This window comes from Phaenicophaeus curvirostris, chromosome 1 (genome assembly GCF_032191515.1).
Source record: "Phaenicophaeus curvirostris isolate KB17595 chromosome 1, BPBGC_Pcur_1.0, whole genome shotgun sequence".
Classification (NCBI taxonomy): domain Eukaryota; kingdom Metazoa; phylum Chordata; class Aves; order Cuculiformes; family Cuculidae; genus Phaenicophaeus; species Phaenicophaeus curvirostris.
Genome location: NC_091392.1, coordinates 98,523,018 through 98,543,511, shown reverse-complemented (window position 1 = coordinate 98,543,511; position 20,494 = coordinate 98,523,018). Strand labels below are relative to the sequence as shown.

Here is a 20,494-nt window from a genome sequence, read left to right as displayed (position 1 = left end):
GTTTTGTTTTGTAATTGAGCAATTAAAATAAAGGTGTCTTAATTTGCAGATTGAGTGGAAATATATCCTTCTTTTCAGAGTTGATTTTCCTTCATATCGTCTACGGGAACCAATTCCCCCAATGTCACACAGTAACTATCTGACAGAGGGAAGCAATGGGACGATTTACTCTTTGGGCAATTCTTGTCATCACCTTTGTGCAGCTAACTCACGGCCTGGCTTATCTGTTTTGGGAAACTGGCACCGGTACGATGGCCTTAGTTCTGGGGTGATTTTTTTCTTTAAACTGACACAAGTGTGGGTTGCTGCTGAACAGGGAGAATCTCATGTTTCCATGCCCATCCATATTCCTTTTATTTGTACTCCCACCTACCACCAAGCTAGATCGATTGGTGCTGCCTCTTGCTAGGCAAGTGCAGTGGTGAGGTCAAGTGTACAGACATTAGGAAAGGATGGAAAGCCAAGAACTTTGTGTAATAACCCGTACGTGCTGCAGTATAGAATGGTGCTGATTCTAGTCTGCTAGAGGTTTAAAGAAGCAATCTGATATTAGTGAAGTGTCTTTGGAATGAAGAGATGTTTTCCCTGATTGCTTCCAGTTCTGGTTAGATTTTGTAGTTTTGCCTTTTATACAGACACCAGTAGCAAATCTAGAGCTCATGCTCATTCATCTTTCTGGGGCTGTGGTTTGATTAGGAAAGAATGTCAAGAAAGTGGAAGAGGATGAGAATATAGAGGGATTACGATGATGATGATTATTAGGTGATTATTTAAAAAAATTTCTTATCATAGGTCTGTCATCGCCCTGAAATCTGATGTATCTTAAAGTAAAATAAAAAAATAAGAGCAATTACCTGGTTCTGGTAGCATGGCAGCAATTTCTGGAGACATTCTCTGAAGTGTTCCTGAAAGACATGCACAATTAAGGGAAGTAGTTTAAGATAGAATGCATAATCTACATAGTGACTTCAGAATAGAAAGCCTCTAAGTAGACAGGTGATTGCTGTGCACCTCACAGGACAAGGAAGACTGTATGAAAGCTATTTATACAGTATACATATTCCTTGTCTGAAAGCTAAGTGAGCATATGCCTGGAAGCTGCACTATCAAAATAAACAGATGAGATTTCTTTTTAACTTTAAAATAATACAGCTACTGCCTCCAGTCAATGTCATGATGAATGACTTCTCTTTTGTGGATTAATGCAGTATATTTTATTTGGCTTGCTTTATAAACTCTTTCTCAATGACTTGTTCAAGTGTGGTATATGACTATTCTCTGCTTGTTGCCCCAGATATTAAGTGATAACTGCTTTCTAAAATTCTTTTTTTCAATAGCGTGCATAACATCTTGTTCTTCAGTATGCACACAGTAAAATTATTTAGGACTGGTCTACTGAAGGAGTGATTTGGCTCTTCTGTCAGTCAGTATAGTCACTAGGTGTTGGTTGTCTTACTATTTGGTATTTTCTATCCATATACTTGAAATGTTCTATGTGTGTGAAGCTATTTTTTTTCCATCTTTCATTTCAGAAGTGTCTGGAGTTGGTTGTTGGAGCTATTTGGCTTAAGCAATAAGAAAGGTTTTATATGAATTGAATCTCTTATTGCAGGAAAGAATTAATTTTTAGCTTTGTTTAAGTAGTGGTGTGTCTTTGTTTCCAGTTCTCTGATTAACTTTCTAATATTTTAGTTGCTTTTGATTAATTTGTAAAAAAGGCAGATGTATTTAGAAATTTTTCTGCAAGTTCTGTGAAACTGAGTGTGGGGAGGAGAGGGATCCCAGGAATGCTCTGAGAAGAAGATAGTAAGATGGTCTCCTATTGCAGGCATTGAAAAGTTATCACGTGTAAATCCTTCCTTGAAGATGTCCCAGTCGTAAGAAAAGCTTTGATCAAATGTATGAAAGCTTAGTAGACAAGCCAGTATTCACAGCATGGCATGTTTAAGATGGTCAAAACTCTGGGTTTAGCAGAATATAAGTAACTTTAATGTGTTTGAGTGTGGGTTTTTTTAAATACAAGAGAATACTCAGAAACAGCCAGGATTCCCTGTAGTTATTAATATATTTGCTTTGCCAGCTGTAGGAGTTTAAATACTGTCTGTCATCACCAGATACTTGTGGCTGCAGTTATCATCAGGTACGTGTGAGACTTTTGGGTGGCAAAGGGAAGCTTCTTCTTGCAAAGAAACAAGCGTGGGGTCAAATGAGTTCCAAGCAGAGGCAGCAGAATCTTTGGGTTCTACTCTTACACAAAGTTATGTTAGTAATGGTCTCAAGTTTTACATTTCTGTAACTAGAACACCAGAAGTATTGCAGTGCTCTCTACTTTAACACTGTCAGTATTCAAGGTGTCTTATAAATTTGATTAATACTCACACTCCTGGAGCAAAAAACAGATTGAGATTTTGTCTTCAATTACCTAAATTGCTCTGCAAGCCCTTTTACTTCCATCAGTATTGCTTCTACTTAGTATCTATAATAGGAAATACATTGTCTAGCTTGTACAGTTGATATAATAGGTACAGGCTCTGTAGTTCTCTCCAGTGGAATTCCCTCATTTAAAACAACCAAACCAAACATAACTACTTCAGAAAACACAGCTCTCAATCGCAGAGAACAAGCTTGTGATAAAGAAACACTTCGACCAAATTTATTCCATGGTACCAGGTTACCTTACAGGTAGCATAGTAGGTTATAAATGTGCTGCCAATGTGAGACAAACTTCTGAAGTACAGTGACAACAAAACTCTGCTGGGTCAGTGGCTGTGCTGGCAGTCTGCCCGGGACTTACTTGCTTGTCAGTTTATAAGTATGCAGTTTTGTATAATTTCCATAGTCTAATTGTGCCTTTGGACTTCTCAGTAAAATTAGCCTTGTGAGGCTCATTAAAATCCATATCCATAAAAATATGTGTACTTTAAAGTCATATTTGAAGAAGAAAGAAAAGCATTTTGAGTTGTGGAATGAATTTAAAAATTTTGATTTTGGGTACATTTTTTGTTCAGATGAAGAAAAGATCTGTTCTCAAATTAGAATAATCAAGGGATGAAAAGGGCATTATCAAGTAGGAAAGTTACATTATGGATTTACTGTTACTTTTTGCACACTGGAAATGTGCTGTATGTAGGTGCTTACGTTGTCAGAATATGTAAATCGGGAAGAAGACGGTTTAATTGTCGATAAGGGACAACTTAAGATCCTTACACATTAAAAATGCTTTTTTGGATTAGCTTAAAGCAATTATCTATTAATAATTAATTGTGATATTGACACAAGTCTGTACATTTTGCAGTCTCGTGTTTTATTGCAAATACTATTAGCAGTTTTTGACTATTTTCAGTATGTGCATCATAGATAAAAAAACTACAAAGGAATATAGAAACGGTGTGTGAGTGGTAGATGCACAGCATTGACGGGAGAGGTGGCCCAGCAGACAGAAAAAGATGCCTGAGAAAAGTGCGGTCTGCAGTTATGAATTATTTCATATACATATTGCCCACGGCATGTATATTTAAAGCGGGTGAGCAGCCGAATCTATTGTGGGAGCTGATATGAACTGTGGTCAGTGAGCTGTGGGAGCCCAGCGATCCGGAGAGGAGGAGCCTGGCTTGGATGCACTCTGGTATTTGTCCTTTAGAGAGCCAAGTTTGGGCCACTTCATCTTCTGCAGAATTATGGTGTTGATTCCCATGGTCAGCAAGGCTAAGGAATTGTGCAGAGCTGCTGTCACAGGAGGTGGTGGTGTCCCCAGGCCCAGGGACTGCCTAGAGAATGTGTACCTGGCAGGTTACTGCTGGAACCCACATGGGTTTGAGAAGGTTCTGATAAACGTATCGGGGTCCACAGAGAGCAGGCTTTAATGTGAAAATAAATAAAAGAGCACCCAGGGGAGTAATTCCATTTTATTTATATTCCTTAGCTCAGATTTATTTTTAACATTTTTTTGTTCTCTTCCTTTCTTCTGGCTTTCTTAATAAGAGCATTGAACAATTTATCCCCACGATGAAATTATATGAAATGTTTTCTGCCCTTTTTTTGAATCTAAAACCTTCCGCAATGCATACGGCACAACTGAATTTTCAAAGGAAAACTCTTTGAAGTCCTTTTTTCTTTTTTCTTTCTTTGTGTCTCTGTCTCCCCCTTTCTCCATCTCTCCCCCCTCCTTCTCTCTGTCTGTCAAGTTCAAGAGCAGCTCAGATGCCATGAATTAAGTGAAGCACAAAAGGGGAAAAGGAGACCCTTTTGAAGAACAAAGGCCTCCCATTAGGCTGCCGTGTTCTTTCTCTGACCAAAATTGCTCCCTACATGGTTTTTATTGCTGTCCACATGCTTGGCACATAAGGTAAATACAGTAGGACCCTCGTTACCTCACACTCTCTTCCTCTTCCCTCTTCAATGAATGTTTTGTCTCTTTGATGTCCCTGGTAATTCTTATACTGATTGTTCCCACCCTCATAAAAGCCCCAGGGGTAGTCATGGTGGTGGATAGCATTAGATACTGTGTAAATGCTTCCAGAAAAGAAGACAAACGGCAGCCAAAGAATTTATTTCAGGTGGAAGAGAATGGAAAGGAAATACAGATGTTTTCTTTTCTTTTCAACGTGTTGCCTCTGTGCCCCAGCTTTACTTACGTATCCCAGGGAAGTTCATAATTTCTTCCTGTTTACTTCAAAAACAAACAAGGAAATAGGACTATATCAGCGTTAGGAGGAAATGTGTGCCACAGGACTTTAATGCTGTAGAACTCTTCTCTTAAGCCTTCTTGATTGATTATTTTCCTTCGTTTTGGACAGCAATCTGTTCCAGAGTTTTGATGAAAAAGTACCAGCAAAAGTTCTACCCTAGACAGGTTAAAAATGTGAACTCTTTTAAGAAGAAGTCAGGCAGGCCCTTCTTACTGAAGAGAAGTTTAAAAATAGTGCAGAAACGTATGCATGCATATACACAAACCCAGGGTAAAACTTTGTCTCTTAAACCTAAAATTGCAGCTAAACTGTTTAATACTTAAATGACAGAATTTGCTAATAGCTTAAAAAGGTATCTTTTGTGGAGTCTTGAAAGATGAACATAATTGATGCAGGATAGCATAATTTATGCCTGAGTTGTGTGGATATTGCACACTATACAAGTCTTTTGTGGAAACTGAAATTTGTTCTTCCAGCTTCTACTTAATTCCAAATAAATGATTTTCAGTAACATCTATAAGGTCTGGTATATGTGCCTGCTTTCATCTTCTGGTTCTGCATGTTCACTGACGTGAAGTATTTTTATTAGCTTGTGTAACATAGTTAAATACGTAATGATTAACAGAAAATGCCCCACTATTTTTATTTTTGGCACTGCTTCTTAATGCTACCACCTCACCTTCTAGAGTATATGCTTTTACTGTTATGAACAAGGTAATTCCAGAGAAAACGTCAACAAGGCTACTTAAAGAAATAACAATTACTCTTATCAGTCTATTTTGTAGATTATAAGGCAAGGAAAATCCACCTTGAAATCTGACTTTTCATGGGAAGTTTGATTGTTTTTTTCTTTTCTTTCTTTTTTCCCCCTGTTGATCATGCTGCATAAAAAATTTGACAGTAAATGTTATTGGTTGTAATCAGTCAAATTTTTCTCCGCTCTGTATGTGAACAAGGTTTTACACACCTCCTTCCCCACAAAGGAATTAAACTCGCTTCCCCATCCATTTGTAATTGGTCTACTTAGCCTCCTGCTGTGTGGAGAGGAAGGTGATGCTGGCATTTAATGAACTTTCTGTATACAATTGGTTTATTTTTATCCATATTTTATGCAAGAATGGATTGTTTAAAATGGATTCTGTAGCTTCAGATGTTTTGGCAGAATATTGTATAGGCAGCAGTAGTACATCTACTTGTGGTAGATGTGGATGCTGTGATTAATGGCAGTGGCTACAGCTGCCCGAGTATGGAAGATGAACCTTTGTTCAGTCTTCCCCCTCCCGCTTACTATGCACCATTTGTCATGTGGCCTCTCCTGTTGTCATTTAACCTATGTCCTCTTACTCCGTCATGGAGCTGTACCTGTAGTCATCTTCCCCAGCCTCACAAATCTGAGCCCAAGCCTGCCTCCCCATCTGCCTGTGAGGATGTTCTGCTCACTGATCAGAGCAATCTCCGGCTGGCACTGGGAGCAGATCTTCACCGTTGTCCTGAGCAGCAAGTTGTGGGTCTGGGGGTGTGCCAGGATGCTGAAAGTAGAACAGTGGGTGAAATGCAGCTGCCACGTCCAAGGTTTAGCTACAGCAACTGCTGATTAGTGTTAACTACCAGTCACCAGCATGGAGATGCTTTCATTTTAATTGTGCCAGATACTGAGTGCAATGCACGCACACCACCACTGGCTGGTGTGTGGACTGCTGGGCTAAAAGGCTCTGTGTTGAGCAGGGTAAGAGTAAGAGTTTCTGAGGTAGGTGGGGCTGTATCATGGAATTTCTATGAAGGTGAAAAGGAACTTTTATGTAAAAACATTTTACCAGCTCTCTAAATGGAGAGTGGCAGCTTCTGAGTATTCCTTCAAACACTTACAGGAGAATGATTTTTCCCAGGAATATCTTACTATAACTTGTGTCTTTAAATTCTGTAAGGTTATGTTCTTCCTCATCTTTGTACTTTCAGAAGACGCCACTGTGAATTTTCAATCATATGTCTGCACAAAACAGACTTAGGACCTGAATTTTGAGTTTTGTTTGGTAACTTCTGTATAAAGACCAGTGACAAAGTAGAAGTAAAGACTTGGCAGCCTCCATTGAAGACTTCTTGAAATAACCAATGAAAGGACGTATTAGTGAGAGGCTTAGTTTTCATTACACAAAATGTTGTGCCTTGCCTTACTTCCATCGGAACTGTAAGTTGTCAACAGTGGTACCTGCTGCCTCGAGGCAGAGTCCTGCCGTGGAAAACACTTACATTGCTACTCTTGAAATAAGATGGTGATGTCTTCAGAATGGTTTTGCATGCCTGTATTGGCACTTGGAAAACCAGAATTCAGTTCTGAGATCCATAAAAACAGAATTCAGTTGAGATCCATACTAAAGCTTCAAAAAGCACTGTGATACGCAGAGCTATGAAACTCTAAACCATCTGAGATACACCTAGATGTGCTCTTTTGAAGGATTGTGGACGTGGGACTAGTGGAACTGTAGGTTTACAGGTAAGAATTTGGATGGCTTTATGAGTCTTAAGCAGGTAACTATTCCTCTCTAGCCTCCATGCCAGTGTTTTGACCTAAACTCCTGTGACTCCCTGGAAGAGACTTTTAAAAAAGGTTTATTTTCAATTTTTTTAATTTGAGTGTGGCTTCTATGAACATTGTCGCTTTGCCTCTACATTTTCAGGATCTCGGCATTCTTATATATCTGTGATACCCTGAATGCTCCTTAGTACAAGTGCCAAGCCACCATATGCGACTGAGCCCTTCAGATTGAATATTTGCTGCCTCTATTTTCTATGTCTAAAACTTTCTCTAGTTCCGTAAAAAAGGAATTTATTTCTTTTTCGCTGATGCTGCCAGAAGTGTCTCAGGTTTCTCTTCATTTTGAACTTTCAGTCATTCTGGAAAGGCTTGCTTACCAGAGCTCTGAAGTACCTAGGTTGGTTATTCTAGGGATTGAAATTCTCATGGGTTTGATCCAGGAGACATGAATCTACAACATCTGTTCCTTCCCAAAGGGTTGGTAACTCCTAGAAGAGCTTTGAAGCTGTATAAACACTCTCATCCTCACCATGCGAAATGTAACATGTATGGAGTTAAAGCATACACATTTAGTTTGCAGGCAACAATGAGCAAGACTTTATGCACTTAGAACTGTAGTTAACATTCAGAGTTCTCTCTCACTGGGCTCTTTCAATAGCTTGCTTTAGGTTATAATATGGAGATTATTCTTTTTGTGTTTAACTTCTGTTTGTTATATTTAGTGGTTTTTTTGCTAGGCAGTAGCATAAAAAGGAAACTTGCAAACGATTGTTGTTTGTTGGATTTTTGAATACTAAGTAAAACTTTCATAGTTTGTTACCATTTTGCTATTTGTTAAATCAATCTCTTATCAGGCTTGTGAAGAAATTTTGTTTACTGACACTTCATTTTTTCCTTTCGAAGGGTAAAACAGTGTGAAGTTAATTAGAAATTGGTTTAACAAAATCCCTTGAACCATGTTCAGTAGAGAGTCCTCTTTGGTGTGTGAATTTTTCAGGCTATAGCGGTTTAGGAAAGGACTGCCTCCCATTTTGCCACGACAATGTGGTCTGGGTGTTAGAAAAGAGGAGACAGGACTTGTATGCAAACAAATTACCTTGTGGTAACCACTTACGCTGAAGGGCTTACAGTGACTGCCTGTGTATAAGAATGATCAACACCTTTTTGACTGTAATGTGCTTTTATTAAAGACAAAGTTAATCTGAATTATTTTGTACAGCTGCAAATACATAGCTATTTAACACTGGTTATTGACACAGTGTAGCTTGTGGTGCTGGAGACTTGGTATTTTTTTTGCAGACTGTTCCCTGCATTAGAAGAAGAGAATCATTGTGTTTTCTGTGTGTTTCTGTTTCTAGAGTCCTCAGGAATATGAAGACAGGTTCATCACCTTGACTGGGCATGGGAGTGCTGGCTTCTGCCCTCAGCTCTGTTGTGGGTTTTTTTTTGTTCATTTGTTGTTGGGATTTTTGTTGCTGTTGTTGTTTTGAGACGTGTTTTTTTTCTCCCCTGTGTGACCTTGGTCAGGCTGTTTCATTACAGCATCCCTTCCTTCTTTTCATCTCCCACACATTATTGTTGTTTGAGATAAAGACAGTGGCAACCAGTTTTGGAGCTTTTGGATGTAATTGATAAAATTAATTGTGATTTATTCTTGTCGGTTGGGGTTGTTTTGTCTCTAGTCACTTGACTATTTGATCTTGAAATTACTTGGCCATGTTTTTCAGATCTGAGTGGTCTCTAAAAATTACAGCAATGCAGAACCAGGCATCCCAATTCAGGTTGCTGCAGTCAAATCCAGGGAGCTGTTCTGAAGATTGTATGCTTCATTTTTATCGTAGTTGTATGTTCAAAAAAATGCCCACCCCAACCTAATCCACAAATGGAAACAAACAACCCCTCCACCCCCAAACAACACCACCCCACACACCACCACCCCTGTTATAAAAAAAAAAAAAACCTCTGCCAACTCTAATTCTTCATCTTTGTTTTCCTTAAAGGTTGTCACTGACACAGTCTTGATTATCCTTACTCATTACAACCTATTTGTTTTCTCCGCCCTTTCAGGTCTTATTGTGCTGCAGGTATGAATGTAGAGATTTTTAAAGACTTGCATTGCAGTCAGAACTATTTCTAGCTGATCTTCTCTGTACTGGGACTGGAATCAAGCCGCATGTCTCTGGTTTAGATCATTGTCACTGCAGCTGCAGTATCTGAGCGCCTCGTGATCTTTCCTTACAATATCCTGTGAGGCAGGAAGGATTTTTACAGATAATAAACTGAGGCACTAAGGGCAAGTCTATAAAGATATTTAGATACAGTACTCTTCTCTTGTTGTGGAATTACCTTGTTAAAGGTACCAGCAGGGTCAAATCGGTGCCTGATTTTTTGCTCGTGGAGTTTCTCATGACTTGCCCATAGGTTAGAAATGAGGAACTCTGAACAGGTCTCCTATGCCCAAAGTTAATGCAGCGAGCACTATAGATTTTTTTTCTTTACAGTAGTAGCAAAGAAAGCCATGAAACCTATATTCTGTTTAGATCTCTACCTTTTTCTGCTTGCCATGACACAATAGTCTTTCTAGATGTGATGGGACTATTGCCATAGTCTAAACTCTTTTAGCGGGATCCTTCCTTCTGTATGTATTTCCCTGCCTATACAGGAGTCAATTGTGTTGATTTTGGGACGTGTGCGTAGTGAATTCAGGAAGATCCTTTTTCAGGAGGAGGTTTTAGAAGTCGAGCACTTAAAATATGCCTCTAAGCTGTTACCCAGAGAGATGTAAGGCGTCTGTACCTGTTTTCTGTGGTTTACTTTTAGGGAACAAACACCTCCTGAACTTTTTCTAAATTACATATTTGTATGAGCATATATTGTAACACTGTTGAAGTAACTGTTGATATTCTTGGTGGAGTCTGGAGAGTTCTATACGTGGCATTTGCACTTTGGAGCTGCTGTGCATGGAGTTCCTTCTCTAGGATTAAGCACTGATTCCGGATTCTGTTTCAAGATATAGTACCTATACTGGAAGAGAGTAGTCCTGCAGTGTGCAATTTTACATTAAAGTCTCATGGATATCTTCTACATTCATGCTTGGAGAGCTTAATTAACAGAACTAATTGCTATTCCAGATTGATCTACTTTTTCTGATGTGCAGTAATACATGGTCTAAGAAAGTGGAAAGTAAAGGAAATGAAGCTGTCATGTTTGTGGCTGCTTATCAGTTGCTAAGTCTAAATGCTCAGCTCTCCGTGGGAGTTATGGGCATGGCCCAAGCAGTTCTTTTCCCCAGAAGGCATAATTTTCTCAGCTGAGAGAACACAGGTTTCCTAAACAGAGAATTACTGCTGACAATCCACTTAAAAAAATTACAGGTAGTGAGCAAAACCCCCTTTCTTCTGGCTTACTGGTGCACTCTGCACACTTGTGTGATCCTAGGCAACTGATATGTAGCATTCACGGTTGTGCTTGCCATTAGGAGATGCATGTATGCTTTCTTCCTGCAGCCCTTTCTGAGAGAACAGTCTGCTTTTTCTTTCACTTGCAGCCAGAGTGCAGGTTGCTTTGTCTTCCTTCGGAAAATTGCTGCCGCTGTTGGTTGTGCGAGTTGGTTGCGAATTCAGGCTGGGAGTCTCAAGAGGAGAGAGGGGCTTGCAGTACTAATCTCTTCTTGCCTTGCCTGTGGTCAGGCAGCCGATTGTTTTTCTGGTTTTGTTCCTCCGGGTGGCATCTGTCTTCAGGAAAAATTTCCTTACGGTGAAGTGTAGACTGCTGAACTGTGGCTGTCTCAGTTTTGCTGTTTCTGACTGCTACGCTGAATTAATTATGTGAGCAGTTATGATGTAGGTGCTCAAAATGTTTGTGGCTGTTCAACATGGAGGGATTGCTTTTAAATGAATTTATTTCTCTTCCTCTGCAGGCTTTTTAAAATTCATTTTTACTTTACTCCTTTTTACTTTTTCCTAAATAATAGGATTTCATATTTCAAATGTATAAAAAATGGGTTTTATATAGTGCAGCAGCGTTCCTGACAGGCAATGGTTTTACCTCAATGACAGGCAATGGTTTTACCTCAAGAAATCTGAAAGGTTCCCGATCTGAGTTGAGAATACTCACAGTCAATGCACCAGCATTTCCGACAGGTGATGGTCGGCTCTCTCTGGGGAATGACTTTGCCTAAGGCCTTTTAATTTGCTGTGTTAGCAAATGAGATCGTGCACTGCAGCCGAGAGGTGTCCCACCTCCCCAAGGGGGAGATTACTGGTCTCAGCCTGCTGCGATCTGGAAGAGCTCAAAGGGCTTTCTACGTAATTGCATACTTGGAGGGTTTTGAGATAATTGACTTTTGTCAGATATTTGATTTTTTTTATTCTTTTTGTATTTCAATGTTCACTTTGGCTGCACTTGAAAGACGTCATGTATCTGGTAATTTCTACCAATTGTATCAGACCATCTCGCTTGGGCCCCAGTCCAGGTATCAGGGATGTTAAGCTGCCAGGGGTCTGATTGATGGTCCATCTCTTTCTCAGGCAGTGAAAGGGCCTCTTCCCAGGCACGTGGGACCCCAGGAATGCTGGGGGAGCACCTAAGCGCTCTGGATCACTGCATTGCAACAACGGATACTCCCTCCCCCAGTGTGCCTGCTCCAGATGAGCGGTTATCAGTCCCCTTCTTCAGGCGATAAGGGAGTTTCTTTTCCAGGTACAGCAGTTTCAGGTAGGCCAAAGGGAACACCTTGGTGTCCTGGATGACTGCCTCTATACAATGCAGTAACTTCTCCCTACGAAGCCTGCGTTCCACTGGATCAGATAGTAGCCCAGAGAAGGGAGCGAAAGTGTTGCTTTGAGTGCGTCAGTGGTGGCGCTAAGCAGCACCAGAGTGGTCTGTGCAACCTGGCGGATGGTGGGGGCAGGAATCCCACCATGCCCAATATACAGGGTAATGTGTTATAGTCTGTCTTCACAGATAACTGTATTTTTTCAGGTGAAAACTGAACACAAATGAGTTGTTGTGCCGCAGATACTTAAAGCATTACGGGGACGGACTTGCCTACTCTACTCCCACTAAATTTACGTAAACTGTACTGAAATCTAGATTTTGTGGAAATGTGTGTGCGCTGAAGTTTCCCATGTTTCTTCAGGTGTGTTTTGAGCTTTTCTAATACACACAGAAGTTCCAAGTGCCAGTGCTGCTTTAAATCTTTTTTTTTTTTCAGCATGTGCTTCTTAAAAAGATGTGTTGCTCCAAATAAAGGGAGGGAACTCTCATTCTATTTGAGAGAATTTCTTGAGGAGGAACCTGTAAAAATGCTGCTTATTTAAATTTCTTCCTCTTCATGTGCAAGGTGGAGAAGTAGGGAGGAATGGAAGTTGGAACTTGAAAACGGCCATTTCCGTATAACTAATAAAATTACTCTTAGGGTCACCAGGGCTGCGGAGTCAGCTGTTGTGTCCAGTGGATTTTGATTAAATTGGAACGCAACATTTTCTTTTCCCCTTTGTGTGAGTCCAGCTCTTTCAGACATGCACTCCTAGAGCACGTACTGTTTCAGCCCTTATTTCAAGCATTTCCATGCTTTGTGCTTGCTTTGAGCCCTAGGAATTTTTTCTGTATACCTTGACCTTGGTGCATTTGTAAAGCTAATAAGGTAGGTTTAAGAGAATGGCCTGTCCCTTAAGTTGGGGGTGAGAGGCTGTGAAATAAACACACAGCGTATTGTGGAATGGGAGAAAGCAGAAAGAAACATTTAAGAGGAGGGTAAATATGCTTTCACATAGTTTCTAGGTGGCAAGGAAAAAAATTATGTGCTGACAGAAGGTCATATTTTCTTTCTTTGGGAATGTATTTTTGTTGTTTGTTAACCTGTTTACAGTCTGTAATTTAGGCTGTATACTAAAAGCCTATGAGATTTATTAAACCTCATAGGTGAACAGGATGTTTTGGGCAGGGAGTATGTTTAAGCCTGGTTTCTAAAGAATGTTGAGATTATTTGATTATGTTGACTGTTAATCCTATCTTATAATTTTTCTCTGTCTGCTATCCAGTTGGTCACATTTGTCAGGGACATGGACGTCTCAAGGAGACAAGGTTATTTGAGCATTCCCGGGTAGATGGTCAAGTAGAAGAAACTGTGCTACCATCTCATGAAAGGAAAGAGTTCAGTAAGAATGAGACTCGTCAGTTATTGGATAATGAACGCAGAGAAGAGACCTTTATAAACAAACTTCTTGCAGGAGCTCAGTGAATTGGAGAAACTCATCCTTAATCTATCATACGTATGTATAATATGCCCTTACGGAAGACAAGTATTTTTGTAGGTGACCTGTACAATTACTTCTAGCATTTATCAATTCTTTAATCCTGTTCCTGGAAAAGTATACAAGTGATCATGCTGGTAGAACCGAGGGAGTAGAGCAGAGGTGGAAACAAGTGCAGGGGCATAGAATTTGATTCAGAAGACATGATTGCACAGAGGAATGCTTGCCAAAAAGGTGGCTTCTCTTCCACATGGATTCTTGTTCTGAGATGATGCAGATTTTAAGCTATTCTGGAAATTAGGACATGCAGAACAGCTTTTTTTTTGTAGGTGGAGTCATAATCTGGTGTAAAAAAAAAAAAAGCAACCGCAGGAACTGCAAGATACCAGTACTTTGAAAAAGAACCTTTAATTACATTCCACTGCCTTTATTTTAATACCATTTCTAGCATATTCAATGGGAAAACATGTTTGGATAACGTTATCAAAAAGTGAAAATAGTATTTAGCCATTTTCTTGGAAGGTTTTGTTCTGAGCGGGGAGCTTTCTCTGTGGAGAAGTTTCAGGTGCCTTGAGTTGGTGTTGACGTGTCTTGATACTGTGGCAACATCTGCTGTGGCTTTCTCTTGTTTGATGCGCTGGATTTTACACATTGTCTTGTATTTGAAGGAAGCTGAAAAAGTAAGAATGTGTGTTTTGCAGTGTGAGACTTTTAGCTGATGAGTCCAATGCTATACTTGTGAGGAAAGCTAATGCTGTAGCGTACAATCACTAATGTAGCGTAGAAGGCAGCAGCTGCCTACCAACAACAGTGATGGTGACTCAAGTACATATGTATGTCTGATTGCAACCTCATTCTTTAGGCACTTTAACAGTATACATTCCTGTGCCCTGTCTCTTCACTCTTATGCTGAAGTTACTACACAAACCTTTTTAAGTTTCATACCATTTCCCTGCTCTCTCCCACTCCGTGACTCTGTCCTTATGTCTGTTTTCAGACTCTGACCTCTGCACATAGCTGATTTCAGTTGAAAGAAAAATAGTTTTCTGTTACCTTTTTAACAAGTTAATTTTCTTCTGGATTGTAGAGTTCGATTGTCTCTCCCCCTCATTAGGTGAGCCCCAGGGCTAGTGTAAGGGAAGAGGTAGAGCCATCTCGTGACTGGGGGAAGGAAAGAAAATGAGGACTTTCTAGTCCAGTGGTGGACAGTCATTAGATTAGATTGGTCATAAAATCTTAATGTATTGTGAGCCTGTGGTTTAAACAATTTAAACCAAAGTAGATTGGTTCTATTCAGTCCCACCCTTAGTGGTGTTTGCTCTGTTGCCCTGTTCAGACTCTGTAGTCATCCAGGCTGGGGAGCTGAGCTGCAGAACTTGTTTTCCCGAAGGGTTAATTTCCCACTGCCCAATTCTCTGAACTTGCTAAACTCACCAACTGTGGGATCAGTTGAGTGCTGGTATCACCCTGTGGGAAGTGAAGTATGGCCAGCGAAAAAGGGAGTCAGCCCACAACTTTGTCAACTTCAGTTGTTTTCACCGTCACATTAATAACATATTTCAACTACTTCTACATCCATTTAAGTTATGTGGATGGGGTAATTGACATACATAATGCCAACAAAGAGGAGATGTTACACCAGTCAGAGTAAGACTGTATTTCTTCAGGCCTGAGGAAGATTGACTTAGTGAGAAAAATCAGGAGTTTGTGAAAAACATCAATCAGCAGAGGAGATGGAGGCTCTAAAGGGTGGAAGGTACTTGACTAGCGCTTCTGGGAGTCAATATGAGATGTTGTTCTTGGTATGTTCCTGGCAATCATGTTCCCATGGGGATAGGAAAGCACTCAGTTATCTGCATCTTGTGCTGGACTTGTATTGGACAGATGGAAATCAAAATACAGGTCTTGCACTTCTTGCATAATTAACATTTGCATCTCACTGCTGTGAGATGTAACTGAGGCCAAAAGATTAACAGGATCAGGAAAGAAAAGGGATTATTCATTTACAGTACATTATGTTAGGTTAAATGAAAGCTTTGTAAAGCCTTTGTAAAGAATTGAAAACCATTATACAACAGGGAACAAATAAAGTGCTAACTAAAGGGGATTAAGAAGAAACTTCTCTGGTAAGTAGGCTGTTCCATGGGTGTCCACTGCGAGGTTTCTTGTGCATAGTATTAATCATAGTCAGGCAAATTTTAGGCAATTCATGTCTTTGCAACAGTTTTTATGAGCACTTAAACAGATGCTCTCTGTTGATTTGAATAGAAGTGGGTAGTTGCAAAGACTGCTTAGAGAAGCAAAGCTTAAATTTAGTTATGGACAAGATCTCTTTCCAGCAGAGAGAGCCTCTGGGGAAAGGATAGGGTCTTCCATAATCAAAGTGGAACCAGAAAAAGAAATAGCAAGGATGATTATTTGCACTAGGAGTGTATGACAAAAATTTTTAGTGAAGAGGAGTGAAATTTATGGGGGGTATTAACGTTATCAATTAGAGAATTTTAACAGCTAAGTGGTGGGTGCGTGAATTAGAACTGAACGCATATAATTTAAGGTGTGATAATATAATAAAAGTATATTAGTAAAAATACGTATTGAAAACAAATAAGATGAGCTCAGCGGCAATAAAAGGGGCCCTTAATATGATATATGTTTCTAATTAAGCAGGGGAAAATAATTAAGCAATTAATTATTAATTTAACTGTTAATTTAATAGTAAAACTGACGACTCATTGTGTTGGTAGGATAGATTAGCTGTGAGCTGAAGTAATGCTGTAAGATTCCCAACTTGCACAGTGAGGTAAAATTTGAAAGAGGGATTGCCAGGAATGCTGTTTGAAGTGGCTTCCTGATCTTGGAGTCTACCTGTTGACTATTGTAAGTCAAATAATCTCTGAGAGAACAGATCTCTGTGAAATGCACAAAACCTGATGGCTGATATTTTTAAAGTAGTATAAAAATGAGGGAAATCAAAAGAATAAACTCACTGATGATGACTCATTTAAGTTGTACCTCTACTGCTGCATGACAGGCAAATGACTGTCTATGCCCTGCTATTTAAAAGAATGCTGTAGATATTTTTAATGAAAAGTTTATTGAAAAATAAACGAATTCCTTACATGGCTTCTGCCTCCACTCCTGCCTCTGCCCAGATGAGGCAGAGAGGAGTCCAGCAATGATTCTGGTCTTCAGTAGCTTCCAACTGGCTTGGGAAACCAGGAATCCCAGCTGCAGCTTCATCAGTTTGCTCACTGTATGCTCCTTCTGAAAAATAGCCGTCTGTCTTCTCTCAGAGATGGCAAATAAGGTGGGTAGGCAGTAGCAGGGTTTGAGGAGCATTATCTGATGTAGTCATGTGGAATTACAATATCTACCTTTCTCAAGCTATTGGAATACAAGTTCAGGAGGAATTATTTGGAACGATACCCTAATCTATGTTTCCTACTGGTATTTAGTGAGCCAGTAAAGCTCAAGCAATGCCAATAAATGCCTCCACTGCAGAATTTACACACAACGTTTGTTACATGATTATGGTTGTATGATAAAGGATGAATGTTTATGCAAATAGGATTTTGTGAGGCAAAGTGGGCCACCGTCACAGCTTGCTGTTGAAAGGAGCAGCACCTCTCTCCCAGCTCCCCAACCACTCCCCTGCTTTTCTTTCTCTTGGCAAATTCCTTTGCTAGTTAAGCACCTGTGTGGCCTGATAAAGTAGTGCCAAACCCCCTCACCAACGCCCAAAAAGAGAAAACGGTGAGATTTGGCCCCCCGCTCTTTGGTGGGAGCCAGCTGCCAGCTTGACAGACCCAGCGCGTGGAGCTGTAGTCCACTAGCACTTTTTGAAACATGCAAGGATGAGAGCCTATGTTATGATGTGGATCGCTAGCAAGTTTTCACATTCTTAACCTGTTTTGAGAGATCGTCCAAACCTCTCACACCCTGAATTTACAAAGTTGGGCTGTCATGACTGAAAATTACCTTGCTTGCTCCTCAGGAAAGGGTCATAGGTGTTATTAACTCTTCAACATCAGGATTACAAGTGAGAATGCGGTCTTGGACCCTGGTTAGATACTTACTTGCTTTTGTGTGGCCATGTTTCCTAAAAACAGAGAGGAAATGCCATTCTTGAAGTAAATGGGTACAGAGGGGAAGAGGAATGTATGAGATTGGATGAGTTAGGTTTCTTAAAATCTGCCAGATTAGGCAGCTTGCATTCAGTATGACTGGAAAGGAATCTCTCTAATTTGTTGACATTATGTATTCGTTATGTCCATAAATCTTAAGTGGCTAAGGAAGCTGCGGGGGGGGGTGGGAAAATGAGTGAGTCAATAATGTGGAAAAAATGGGGCAGGTTTTATTTCAAAACCTGGAGGCCAGTTGCACTTACTTGAGTGATTAGGTAATTTTATTGGCTGATAGACAAGTTTTGGTCAATAAAAATAATCTAATGTCAATTTATACAATTTTCTGGGGTAGTAGGGAAACTCTTTTCAGATGAATTTGCTGTAAGCTTTTTCAGTTCTTGTTAAGATTAAAGCTTTGTTTTGTAATTGTATTGACAAAATGTACTCTTTTATAATGTATCTGATTTAGAATGGCTGACTTCATTGATTACCAAATTAAAGTGATACAAAATCAATAGTAACACATACTAAAAGGATTAAGGACAGGATAACTGAAAAATCTCAATGTAGTTGTTAATGGAAAGTCAAAATGTACTAGCTGTGTCTTTTTCTTCACTAAGTACTCTTCTGTATCTGCCAGTGATGGTGAAGAAACATGGAAAAATTGTTGTTAAAGATTTCAAATTGGAGTTGCAGCTATCAGACCTGTTTCTACAAAGGGATCTAAGATGCACCAGCTTTTTTTTTTCTGGGAAATGAACAAGGCAGTTTAATTTAGCCAAATACAATGTCTGCTAAATATCTAGCAAAAGAAATGTAGATTCCACGTTTCAAAGAGGAGCTTGTGCTATAAACCACACAAACTCTAAAAATGAATAGAATTGTGATGAATGGCAGACTGGAAATGGCTTTTGGAGTGAGACTGTAGCTATGATAACAACTCCAATGCTTACGGTTAGTCTTAACTACATTTATAATTGTGGCGCTAGTAGAAAATTTGTAACATCAGAAGAGTTACTAATAAAGCTAGAGATGTTTCTGAGAAGAGTTGTGATGGATTCAGTGTGTGAAAAGCCTGTCAAACTGAACTTAAAATACAGAACCTTTGGTTAAACCGAGTTAGACCGAGGGGACAGTGACTTGCTGACAGTACATGAGGGGGTTTCTGTTTAAGGAAGCGTCTCTAACCAGCCGAAGGTGTGTAACAAACTTTGAGTTGTTGCAAACCGATGCTAGGTGTTTTCAGTCTTAAAGCATGCCTTATGAAAAAGGGACTTCAAGTTAACAGCTAAAGTTAAGAAAATAGTATAGCTCCATCTCTTGAAACATGTTTATCAGAATGCAGTGTTGATAGTCTAATCCATCACCTGGAAGCTGAGGCCTGAGTTACACAGGAGAGCTTAGTGGCTTCCTTTTAATTAAATTGCTCTGCTCATCCCCAAGTCTCTTCAGAAGTCAAACCCTTCATTCTTCACTTTTCTCTTCTCCCATTCCTCCTTCCCCTGTTTAAGCTGTTTATAAGCAAGTGTTACCACCTGTAGGGTTACTGCTGATGGCCTAATGATGTTCTAGTTACATACGGGCAATTTCATTGCAAGTTTGTCCTCAGTGTGCATTGACTATCATGAACAGAAACCACATCAGAGATAAGAGCTATAGAGGACTGAACCAATATGTGCTTAAATCTTCTGTACTTTTGAGATGTGCAAAACCTGCCTCTTTGTGATGATAGATACATATGAGCAGAGAGAGCATGTGCATGTCTGTGCATGGTTGCATCTATAGTGTCTCCTCCTTAACACCTGACATTATACATTTATATTTATTATGCCAATATTAGCTGGTACTACGCCTGAAATTCTTTCCAAATGGTGTGCACACTTCCAGTGTAAAATGTCTCTATGTTTCAGCTTCTTGAATTCCACACTCTGCCACCTGAACAGCAATGTAAGTTATGTAAACCTGTTGCTTGTAATACAGACTTTGGTTTTTCATCCTTTAGCTTTTATTAATGTACGATGGACTGTTAATGTTAATATGTTGTGGGTCTTAAAGTGCAAATTATGCCAGGCCTGTAGGGGAATACTAATTTTTTTTTTCTTCAAATGGATTGTGATTTGTTTTTTCAATTGAGTGGGCTTACAGTCATAATTTTTAACACTAAATGGCATGTTTCACTTGCTTGGTGGTTGTACTCTGAAGCTCTGTGTGTTTCCTTGGTCATTTTAATGCCACCAGCTCAGATGTTTCTTTGAAGTGCTGCTGGTTAGTCTGAAAAGAAATTTGGAAGGGAATGCAGAGAGGCTAGAGAAGAAAAGTAGAACTACTTAATCAAATGAGTAGCTTTTAAGTTAGTGATGGATTAAGGCTAGGTCCCACAGATGGGGTAATGTATGAACCTCACAGGTGTGCAATGTCTTATATATGTCAATGGATTAATAACATTTATAGCTAGCTTCCAGTATGCATGTTGAACTTCTCCTGTTCGCTTATATTTCCACTTTCATACATAAATGTATATTCTTATGAGACAGCTGGCATAATGGTGGCCTCTTGCATAATTAGAAACTGACTGTTTCTGGTTGAGCTTGTCTTGCTCTCCTTGAAAAACGGAGATCGTTTGCAGAGAGATGGTTGAGCCAGGTACAAGGTCAGGCATTTTTATAATGTCAGCACAAGCAGAACTCACTGATACTGACTCTTATTTCTTGTCAACTGCCTGCTCTTTTGGAATCAGATAAACATCATATTGTTACTTTTGTTAGCCAGATTTCATAAGGAAAGAGAAGTTTGTGTTGTTTATGACTTTTCCTTTCTACTCTCTCCCATAGACAGCTGGCCAATTTTAACCAAATTGAAAAAAATTATATTTCAATGATACTAAGCTCCTGC

At 39.6% G+C, this 20,494-nt stretch overlaps 1 protein-coding gene across 1 annotated transcript in view; it reads left to right on the top strand.

Moving 5' to 3' along the window:
* POU2F1 (POU class 2 homeobox 1) overlaps window positions 1–20,494 on the top strand; it is a 114,857-nt gene that overhangs the window by 25,704 nt on the left and 68,659 nt on the right. The gene's annotated exons all lie outside the window — the stretch shown is intronic.